At 34.5% G+C, this 12629-nt stretch overlaps 1 protein-coding gene across 3 annotated transcripts in view; it reads right to left on the bottom strand.

Annotated features, from left to right (window-relative positions):
- Window positions 1-12629, bottom strand: part of LOC145684621 (uncharacterized) — a 117509-nt gene that overhangs the window by 81802 nt on the left and 23078 nt on the right. The window contains exon 1 of one of the 3 annotated variants that reach the window (XM_081757032.1): window positions 126-282. The exons of the other annotated variants lie outside the window; for them this stretch is intronic. The gene's annotated coding sequence lies outside the window, so the exon portion shown is untranslated. Of the gene's footprint in view, window positions 1-125; window positions 283-12629 lie in introns of those variants that run through there. 3 annotated transcript variants of the gene reach the window in all.

The following is a 12629-nucleotide window of genomic DNA, read 5'->3' as shown; positions in this document are numbered from 1 at the left end:
AACGCGGTTTCTACTATTATATCTTTGATTATAATTCGCATAATTTTACCATAAATACATATCAACACAAGAATCTAACTGTAAAAATCATGAAATTTCTATATCTAATTTAATATCTAACTTACCGAAAACTCTATTCAATAATTAACTAATTAAAAGATTATCTTCTCCCGGTAATTATTTGGATATCGTCATAGTAACAGAGGATTTCTTTTTACCGCCGAGCCGCCATCTTTGACACTGTTAGTTCCACGTATAGCGATTCGAACGCCCTCTTGCGGCAATAACCGAAGAAATCGCCATGTTAGCAGTAATATAATGTAACAAAAGAAAGCCGAAGTAGGTAACAAATGAATAAAATATAACTACATCGTATTCGATGAAATTTTAAGGTAAAATTTTCAATAGTATTTAATTTTACTTATATTAATTGTTCGTATGTGTGAGCTAAGAATACGATATGGACGTTAAAGAAACGGTTACAGTTTGAAGTGAATCAGTAAGGACTAGTTTTAAAAGATTTCCGAATGTGTTTATATACGTATAACATATCAAAATTTGAGTGCGTGTATTCTTTTGGTGCCATTCCTTGTACTAACAATACAAAACAAATTAACATTAAATTAGTGTAAACTTACACGTAACGAAACTGAAAACAAATTAACATTAAATTAGTGTAGACTTACACGTAACAAAACTGGGCACAGTAATATTATGCGGGAACCAACTTCGATTTCAACCGGTACACATAACAATACGGATCCAATGTAAACAAACCGGTAATTGGTTTGTTACATTTTTCCCGGCAGCTTAGCAAAAAAAAAAATTTTTTTTTTTTTAACTATTTAGAACATCGACAACTTTTTTTTTTTTTTTTATGACTGTTTAAAGTCTTTTAATAATTCTTCTCTCTTTTCCGGAGAGCAATTGAACAGTTTTACATTCGATAAATTTTGAATCGGCACTTCTCTCCCCTCCAAATCTTTTAAAGAAACGGAATTGTGATGCACTCGAATCACAACAAAAGGCCCCGTGAACACAGGCATGTACTTGTGTGTGACCTTCTTAAATGCATCCGGTTGAAAATGGGTCTTAACCATAACCAAATCCATTTCCTTAATTTCAATCACATTAGTTTTGGCAGTTCTTAAAGGTAAGTAATGCAGAAACCTTGAATAGACGTCAACAATTGAAAGGATGTAGTATAATCCATAGCTATATTGCAATTTCCACGAAATAGATGCATAATTTGTTATGTGGCTTATCTGCCTCAATATGTAGATCCTCACGAGCAATAATTCTATTGGAGAACTTCGTTCGGGCACACAATTCACAATTATTAATGAACTTTTGGAACGTACGTTTTTGTCCTTTCCAGAAAAACAATTCCTGAACTAATTTCAAACATTTACTAACACCAAAATGCCCCGTTTCATGAACCCTCCTAATCGCTCTCTCAATCAATAACTCTGGGATTACTAGCAGCCAACGTTTCGTTTTCGAATTTTGAATATAGACCAAATTATTCACTATACGAATTCGAGAATCGGCACTGTCTGACATTTTCGCTTTTAATTCGTTACAGTACTTATCACCCGCTTGCATTTGCATTAACTCATTTACAGTGAACCACGTACTCTCATCATAACAAACAAAATTAACAAAATTAACAGAATTAACATGGTATTCTTCAGGTTCGGCAGGGAGTTCCGGAGTATTGCGACTCAATATGTCGGCTATTTTATTGTCCACCCCTTTTATGTGCTCGAACCGAAGATCGAACCTCTGTAACTTTAATAAAATTTTTGTGGTTCGGGGATCTAAGTTCTGTAACGTAAAAGCGTATGTCACTGCGCTGTTGTCACAATGGACTGTAACTTTTCTACCTAAAATATAATATGAGAAATGTTCGCACAGAAACAATACTGCCAGCAACTCCAGTTGAAAAATCGAATAGGAAACTTCATACAACTTTAATTTTCTACTCGCATAGCCGATAACAAGAAGTTCTCCAGTATCATCATACTGAGCCAGATAGCCGGCCAAATTTTCTAGAGACGCATCTGAAAATAAGTGAAAGGGTTGATCGAAATTGGGTTGACTGAGCGCTGGAGGCTCACTCAACAACTCTCTCAATTGTTGGAATCTATTCAGCAATTCCTCAGTTAGACAATATTTCTTGTCTTTCTTCAACAAATCGAAAAACGGCGCTGTTAGAGCAGCGAACTGAGGAACGAATTTTCTCCGCCAAGAAAGAATGCCCAAGAAGGAACTAACGTTTATCTTAATTTTTAGTGCAACATTTCCCAAAGGTTAAAAATTTTCAAAGTGACTTCCAAATAATAAAACGTTCGTCCAAGGTAGAACTAAAGCACATCACAAATCATAAAAAGAAGTAAACCTATCAATAGTTCAGCCTTCATTCCTAACTATAAATACTGGTATACTAGAGGAAGACTATCATTTTCCCGAAACCGCATTTTAAATATATATTGGGCACAGGTCGATCTTGACCGAACAAAAAGAATTTTTTTTTTTAAAAAAAAAAAAGTTTGCCAAATATTATAATTTTAAAAGTTCAGCTCGACTCCTGTGTTCAGAATACATTTTACTCATATTTCGATTCACTGTACTTCCTTCATCTTCCTTGAGAATAAAGTACAATAATAAATTTTAACGAAGGCAGTACAAACTTACTTCATCTCGAAACGAAGTCATTTTACATTTAAAACATTGTTTCGAGGAGAGAAGTTCAATTGATCAAACATCACTTCCTTTTATGACAACTGCTCAATCTGTTTTCACGAATTAAGACCGAAATGGCTAACAAAATGGGAGACTTTATTGTTAATATGGTCATTGCTACCAACCGATTGCGCTGCAACAGAAGAATGCGGCGATACAACGGAGTGGTACGTTTGAAGAAGACAGAGGAATGATCATTGGACCTGAACGGAATTAACTAACAGGTAGGTTTATACTGTTAAACTATACATTTCCGGTACCGCATACTATACTGGTACGTAAAGAGAGAAAACAAAATTCTGAATATCGAAAGTTAATCCTAACAATCCTCTTTCTAAAAAAATTATCCTTTTCCGCGGGTTTAGCCAAACAGGAAGATTTATTTATTTATGTTCTTTAAGCTGAAATTATTATGCCCACTGATCGAAAGAACATGACTCAACTTGCCACTCCTTTACAAAATTTCAGTTCTTAATTAAATAAGTTCACTAAAAGAGAAATTTACAAATCAAGATTCTAAATCCCCATTTTGTTAATGCATGTCTATTTATAATATTTTACCTCCTACGTTATTTATAAAACATCATAAACATAACTTGAACTAATAAAATCACAACGAAAGAAGAAGAAAACAAAATTCAGGGTTACAATTTCAATCGTAGGAGGAGCTAATACAGGCGGTGAGACTTTTGCCTGTCCTATCCTATGGAGTGCTTCTAGCCACTTCCAACAATATTTTCCAATCATCATATGTCTCCGCCCCTGGCTAGAGCAATTTCCTACTAACCATCTAAACAGTTTCAATCTACTTATATTAACATTAATAGACAATATCAAGTCAGGTTTTCCTATCTCTTTTCTCCCTTTTCGAGATCTACTCATTCTTTTGTCATCCGTATCGAGGAAATCATCAACGTCATCACCACTCAGTATGTGAATCTTTATCGTATCGAGTATACTAGACTTCGCTACCCTATCATATGGATTCTTTTTATAATCTGCATACATCCAAGAGCTATGCTTTACATTATCATGCATTATCTGGGGTTCACATAACAAATATTTATTGACACATATACTATATCTACTACTAAACACTAAATCTAAACCTACATCTACATCTACTTCATCATTAGAACAATCATCAGTCTCATCATTTAAATTATCATTACTAATATTTGAATGAGACCTAAGTTCAGGCGCTCCTAACGCAGCCGTATCATTTTGCACATTATTATCTATCTTATCTAAGACATCACAAAAATTATTATTTGCTAATTGTAAATCTGTGCCCTCAACATTATCAGTTTCACATAACCCCACAGCTCTGATTTCTAGTTTGTGATTAGCGATTATAGTTTCAACTTCTTTTCCAGAAGTCAATGTTGATGACGTTATAGATGACCCTTTAGATGCTACATTATTTTCCAGTTCTTGTTTAACAGTGGATAAATCCGACTGTACACTGGAGAGAGACTCTTTAATTGTACCAATGTCTACCTTCAATTCATTCTTATTAGCATCTATTTTATTATTCATAACGGACATTTCAGTTCGCAAATCTTTAATGATGTCAATAAGCATTTTAAGCAATGGTTCTTCATCAATTTCAGTTTCAGGTTCCTCAACGGGTTGCTCAATTTCTGTAGCTAGCACCTTATCCAACTTACGGTGGAAACAAACCCATTTATTGTTCGTAGTACGTAGCAATTCCTGTTCCTCATCAGGAATGTTCAAACAACGGATGTGGAACCCTTGATCACACGTTTCACAGCGTATGGATACACTGTCACTAGAATTATACTTATTGTCACAACATTTAAAATGTTCGGTAGAACCATCTACACTGAGACTTTCGTCACTCATTTTTGCATTAATTGGGTCACGCGTCTAACAACTTGTCATCGTCATATCCACTCATTACTCTATCCACTCATTACTTTACATGCTTATCTCAGTTTGGCACACAAAACAATAATTATAAAATATATTAAGACATACGCAAATTATCAACTTAACAAATATCCTGGCTGGGTCGCCAATTATAACAAACCGATTTTACGGTCGTAAAAGAAATGAATACATATCAGGCAAATCCTGGCTGAGATGAGCCAATTATAACAATACGTTTTCAGGGTATTGAAAAAAAAAAAATTTCAAGGTTATATTAGATTTAATTTTTAGGTTGCATTAGCTTTAGCAAAAGAAAAGAAAGACACAACGATAAAGCTATTATTTATCATCAGAAGTTTCCAGATTCTTGTTTTGTGGCCAACCAAGAATAAGAGTCAACATGGTTCAGCTTAATTAGTACTTTTAAGAAAAATTTTAAAATTTTCATAAATTCTAATTGTATAGATTATATTTGAAATTATAAAGCTAAATTTTTATGACTATTTATTCGTGCCAATTTGTTAACAATTTACATCATAACAGATTGAGAAAAGAAAAAAAAAAAAAAACAATTTAAAACATTTGCCTCCATTGTGGTATCTCTAAGATACTTTATCAACATTTTATAAAATGATCTTGTTATATTGTTTTAACATATCAAGTCTCCAACATGATTCTCAAACATATCTCATTAATACATATAAAACTCATTATCAATCAAAGAATTGGCGATCCATCCCCTCTACTTATGTAGTTACAGAAGATTCTTTTACTTGGGCGTTCATTGCTTATAATGTCCCTGTCATTCATCAAACAACATGTAAATTATGCAGACATAGGCAGTATCATCGCTACTACAATTCCATTCTCAATTATATAAAAAAAAAAAATGAGTAGCATCAAGTATTATTTTACGTTAGCCTATGCGTCATTCGCATAATACATCTACTATGAAAGCACTACTATTAATGAAAAATGATATATATACAAATGTCTAGCGAGAACGAAAAAAAAAAAAAAAATCTACATATGCTCGACAGGGTCCAATTACTGAAACGCCTCTTTAAAGAATTATTATTATTTTTAACTTATTATCTCTGTTTACAACTAATTAAACTTATAGAGGGATGGATACGCTCTACTGGAGAATAGCAAGTTGAAAAACATTCCAACGTTATTGGTTTCCAACGAGGCAAATATCAATGTAGACACGAACATCTAATTCTGCACTGTAATTATGGCACGTTCAAAGTAAATATCTACCTAACTGAAAATAAACAAACATAGCACGAAATAGTATTTTGTAAATAGTAATGTCGAATGTCGAACTCCGGAGGTATGTCCAGAGTAAGGTTCTCCCACATCGGCACAGATCTATTACTCGCACTCATCAAGATACGATATTAACATCGGAGGATATGTTATATTCAATTTTTCCTAACCTACAAAACTAAATATATGGTGCAACGAAATGAGATCATACATACGAAAGAAGATTTTGAACCACTAATGTATTAAAAGATACTATAAAAGGGCACACGACAAAAAAAGTAATAATAATAGACACGTTTGAAATGCAATTTTATCGACATTAAACGTATTGAATATGCACATGACAAAATATGGCAAGCACGGATACAAAAATACATTACAAATTAATATCAAAGGGACACACGACAAAATATAGGAAAGCACGCTCAAATCACAATTGTTACCGGTTCTACACGTAAGAAATGGAAATTTTATCTAACCTACATGCATGTATTACAAATACGATTAAAAGACACTTTAATATATATATATCAGAGCACTCTCAAAGAAATTTCATCTTAATGTTTACGACTGACATACATCATGAAGCAATATTGAAGCGTATGAAATGAATTACGAAATACTTAAAATCTCAGACGCGGAATATTCGCATGTGCGTTCATGATAAAGATTTCCCAACAAAATAGCATATATCACATTGCAATATATAAAAGACACGTATTAAATTTGGAAAACACGGGTAAAAGAAAATCTAACCTCACCTACATAGATATTATGGATCACACATTTGCAAAATTAGACCTAACCTAACCTACAGCAAATATTTCACAAAATAAGGCATCATCACGGGACATAATTTGAAACATAATTCAGTAATGTATTTAACATAACCGATCTAATCTAAATATTCAAAATTTTCAAGGTACATTGCCATCGAAAGGTACGTACAAAGTAAAATATTACCCTAATATCAACATACATATTTTTCAAATTTACGTAGAGGCACACATAAGATTTAATAATTCAATTACGTAGCATAAGTGGATAATGACGATTGACAAGTTCAGAGACGCGTAACGCACTTTAATTTAGTTACACATCCTGATTCTTAAAGATGCCATTTGCTGAACTGCTATACTGTTTATAAGAAAAATAAGAAAAGATGTTACCATATTATCCGCAGGTTTCACAGAATAATAGTCCCCATATTGAGCTGGGCGATCAAACTTCGCAAAGTAGGTTTCAACTACTTTCTTATTTAAAATCGAGAAATGACTCCTTCGGTACACCGGCTACACACTCCACGAACGTAGAATATCTTTCCGGTCCGCCGCAGCAATCAGCTTCGATAAATTACATCTCCCATTCCATTACTGCATATGTCTAGTAATGGCGGAGATGACATTCGATGGCTTGTGGCCGAAAAAGGTTTTCACTAAATTTTGACTTTTGTTAGACTCCTCCGTATCTATTTCTTCCAAATAACGTCTTAGGTTAGTCTAAACCATGATTTTGATTAGGTTACAGGCCGAATTACACTTTTTAGTTATAGAATTTCAAAAGTTCTGAAGGAGCTAACAAGCCATCGTTTTTCCGCACTGAAATCTAATATTCCACTACGTCATCTTACACTCGTAGCCAGGCCTCTATAAACGCGGTTTCTACTATTATATCTTTGATTATAATTCGCATAATTTTACCATAAATACATATCAACACAAGAATCTAACTGTAAAAATCATGAAATTTCTATATCTAATTTAATATCTAACTTACCGAAAACTCTATTCAATAATTAACTAATTAAAAGATTATCTTCTCCCGGTAATTATTTGGATATCGTCATAGTAACAGAGGATTTCTTTTTACCGCCGAGCCGCCATCTTTGACACTGTTAGTTCCACGTATAGCGATTCGAACGCCCTCTTGCGGCAATAACCGAAGAAATCGCCATGTTAGCAGTAATATAATGTAACAAAAGAAAGCCGAAGTAGGTAACAAATGAATAAAATATAACTACATCGTATTCGATGAAATTTTAAGGTAAAATTTTCAATAGTATTTAATTTTACTTATATTAATTGTTCGTATGTGTGAGCTAAGAATACGATATGGACGTTAAAGAAACGGTTACAGTTTGAAGTGAATCAGTAAGGACTAGTTTTAAAAGATTTCCGAATGTGTTTATATACGTATAACATATCAAAATTTGAGTGCGTGTATTCTTTTGGTGCCATTCCTTGTACTAACAATACAAAACAAATTAACATTAAATTAGTGTAAACTTACACGTAACGAAACTGAAAACAAATTAACATTAAATTAGTGTAGACTTACACGTAACAAAACTGGGCACAGTAATATTATGCGGGAACCAACTTCGATTTCAACCGGTACACATAACAATACGGATCCAATGTAAACAAACCGGTAATTGGTTTGTTACAAGAAGTCTGGTCTAATAGTTTATGGAGAATCGGACGAGTGTCCGCTATGCGGCGTTGAATGTAACGAGAGCAATGCGGCGTTGAATGTAACGAGAGCAAAGACTTTACACACAGATGTGGTAAGAGTGTCAGTATAGATATACGATGATAGATCTCTTGCATTGGCGTCCGTGGTGGTACGGAATAAAGCAATGAGAAAAGCATGATGTTCCAGGACTTTTAGTTTATCAAAACTTCTAAGGAGCCGATAACCAGGCGACATGTCCATGCGTAAGAGAAGGACGAACATAAACTATGTGTGTATAAAGAGTTAAGTTTGATGTTAAGACTCCAGTTACTTGTAAATTGGAGAGGTGGGCGTTCAAAGAGAGATGTCTGTCGAGACGCTAACTCAAATACAAAACATAATAAATAACGAATGTGTAGAACATTTACGCGAGACTTTGCAGACTAATTTACAGCACAAAAAAATTATTAAAGAGATATTTTCAACGGCTTTATGTGGGCGATTTAATATTTTAGCAGTTGATCGATTGGAATTTGGCGTTTCCTTTCAGTACCATGGTTATTGTATAAGAAAAGAGAGGATGTTTAAACTACAACTCTTCAATCCCAGACCATGTGATTTTGTGGTGAACAGTATGGTTTTCCGTTTCTTCCGACCAATTACTCCATAATCATACAAATTCATTAAGGGAATGTTCTAGAACACAGGTCCTGCTTTCTAAAACTACTGAGATATATTTTACGTAACTTGTTTTAATTCCCTATTTTTTCTGTCTTTTTTTTAATTTTTTTTTTTTCGTTGAAATAAAGTATTATCACCGAAACTACGACCACTGAATTTTAATCTTGGAACATTTTAATACCATGTTTGTTTACTTTATCACACTAGTCATATGTAGGTCTATTCTTTTATACATACAATAATAATAATATATAATTTTAGATAAATGAAATCTTTTTATTATTTCTTTGATTTTACGTGCATTCAAAATTCCATTGTTTTGTATTCGGAGATGTAGAATTGTTTATTGGTGGTGGACGTGGTATGTGATCGCATCGTATGAATCTGACATGGAAACTATTTATATATCGTAATATATTGCTTTACAGCTTGAGTGTACATTTTATAGTTTCTTTTATTGTTCTATTTCTTGATTCTATTGTTTCAACGTGTGTTTGGAAAATGAAATGAAATGAAATCTTTAAGTTTAACGTCCCAAGGTTATGCCGGTTAGGCTAAAGGAGACGGTGATAATGAGAGATGAGTGAAATGGTGGAATGAAGAAAGTGGGAGGAAACGGGAGAACCCCGAGAAAACCCACGAGGATTGTGTTCATCCACCACAAAGTCCACACGGCGCGAGCTGGGATCGGACCAGGGACCCCAAGCACCGGAGGTGAACGCTCTACCACTGAGCCACCGCGCCCCCCAACGTGTGTTTGGGTTTTATAGGTTTAAAAAACTGTGGCATACAGTGTGGTGTTCTTTTAAATTCATTTGTTCGCAATAAGTATATTGTTTTGCACTCTCTGATATTATTGATGTTCCTGCTTACTTTTGTTTTTTAGGACAAGTTGGGTGAATTACGACAAAATAAATTATTCCCAATTATAATTAAGCAAACCTCCACTTGTATTGAGGGATTTCTTTTAATAACCTATATTCTAAAATAATATATGTTTGGGGTGTATGGGGGGGGGGCTGTACTCCCACTACTATTTTGTAAGTGGTATTTTAGTTACTTAAAGATTTGAAATAGTTTACTTTGTCTTGATTCACCTAACTTGGCCTCAGAACTGAAGCCGCACTCGCACTAGCCACTTGGCCAGGACATATTTCTTTTTTTATTGGGCAGAATAGGGTTTTAAATTTTCTACGTACATTTAAACTCATATTCCTACTTAAAATAACACATACGCATTCATATTCTGTTGTATATATCTAAAATGAAACTGTGGAACTCCCTTGCGCATAACGGGAATGCGTGAAGACCCATCCACGTTTCGTAGGACATATTTTGTACGTATTTCGATTTCTAGAAAAGAGGAAGTAAACAAGCTTGCAGAGTAACAAAAGGTTCAATAATTCCATATAGAATAGAAATAACCCCTATTATACTTAGGATTCAAGGGTCAGTCGTGCTGACTGAAGATTTCTCTAACTTTACTCAAAATATGCCAGGCAAATACAGTGCCTTAACCCTTTGACTACCTTTTTTTTTTAATGTGAACATTCTTTTTTGAAAAATGAAATGAAATTTTGAGTTTTACGTCCCACGATTATGCCGGTTAGGTTAAAGGAGACGGTGATAATGAGTAATGAATGAAATGGTGGCATGAAGAGTGGGAGGAAACGGGAGAACCCCGAGAAAACCCACGCACACGGTGTTTGTCCACCACAAAGTTCACTTGGCGGGAGAAGGGTTTGAACCCGAGAAACATTCTTTTTTATGAACGACTTCTTTAACGTAGGATATTCCTGACATCAGTACACAGTTTCGGAAACTAAACACAGTCTCCTGGTTACATCTGACCCAATGGGAGAACATTTTTTTTAATAGAATTTTCTAAAAAGAAATTCCCAACAATGTTTGAATTATTCGCATGGGACACATATATTCCGTTGGTAGTCAAAGGATTAAGTCAGGAGCCAGAGATGAAAGAAAGCGGCTTTATTAACCCTTTTGGCACAAACGCTGTGTCACGCGCACATATTATTATGTATTTCCTAGAACCTACGCTATCCCTTATGAAAAAAACAGGCACATGTACAGGCGCATGTAACACAGGCCATTTATCCACCTGTGGGACAGGCACATGTGCAGGTGCCTGAAAATGACCCCAGTTTGAACGCCCTACACATGCATGTTGAGCAAACATGTACAGGGCATGAACAGGTATTACTGCACAGGTGTTTGTATGGTAGATACCCTAGTAGATCTACCATAAAAACGTATGTAAAGTGCCTGTCAGCGAAGAAGACGTGCAAGTACAGCCGCTGTACCAGTATAGAACATGTGATGTACATGTCATGTATAATGTCTGTAACATGCATGCTGAACACAAGTTATACGCGTGTATGATAAATAGCTTTTGCCTGGTACATGTGAAAAGTACTTACGAAACATGCATGTAATGTATGTATACATGTAAAAACCATACATGTGACATGCATGTTGCGGGTATGGAAAACATCTGCTGCTTGCATGTAACAGGTGGAGAACATGGAAAAACCATACATGTGAAATGCATGTTGCGGGTATGGAAAACATCTGCTGCTTGCATGTAACAGGTGGAGAACATGGAAAAATCATACATGTGAAATGCATGTTACAGGTGGAGAACATGGAAAAATCATACATGTGAAATGCATGTTACAGGTGGAGAATTTATAAAAATTGTACATGTGACAGGTACATGCCACATACATGTTACAGGTTTGGAAAGCCTCTGCTGCTTGCATGTAGCAGATGTAAAACATGTAAGAAACATGTGCTGTACATGTATTATACATGCGCGAAACAGGCCTGTTGCTTAGATGCTTCATTGCATGGAAATAGAATGTTAAGGTATGTAACATACATGTTACAGGTGCATGCCCCATGTATTGTACAAGTATATAAAACCTGTTGCCAGCAAGGAAACAGGTGAAGTACATGCGTTGTTACATGTACGAAACATGTTATGTACATGCATTGTCTCGGCATTATACAGGCATGCTATCAACACATGCACCGGAAGTGCACTTAACAAGCATTGTGTATATAGATTACATGCACGTTGTGTTAACTAAAGCAGATAAAATGATAGCCATGCATGTAAAAGTAGAAAAATAGATTTCTGAGAATTAATTTGCACAAGTACTGCATGTGATGTACACCCATGTCCAAAATTATTGTCGCATGTCTATAAATATGTTTTTGTAGAAATATAATTTTATAACGAATTCGCGCGGTATTTCTTATAATGTTAGTATGTGTATAATCAGCAGAGACACGTATGTGGCAAATTTAATGTCAAAAGAGCAGTAAATAAGAACAATAAAACGAAAATGAAACTTCTTTGTCCATTTAGCAATATTTTGTTTTACTCATTCTAATTTTCGTATGTATAATTCTTTTCCCATGTAATTTACCACAAATATACATTTCCCGATTATACACATAGTATCAGTATTAAAAGTACCCTGCAAAATCATTATCAAATTATATTCTTCCAAGAAGACAGTTATAGATATGCGACAATCATTTTGGACATGTGTACATGC

The sequence above is a fragment of the Thermobia domestica genome, chromosome 1 (assembly GCF_964235325.1).
Source record: "Thermobia domestica chromosome 1, izTheDome1.hap1.1, whole genome shotgun sequence".
In the NCBI taxonomy this organism is placed as follows: Eukaryota; Metazoa; Arthropoda; class Insecta; order Zygentoma; family Lepismatidae; genus Thermobia; species Thermobia domestica.
The sequence above is the reverse complement of the archived record's forward strand: the minus strand, read 5'-3'. Positions and strand labels throughout refer to the sequence as shown.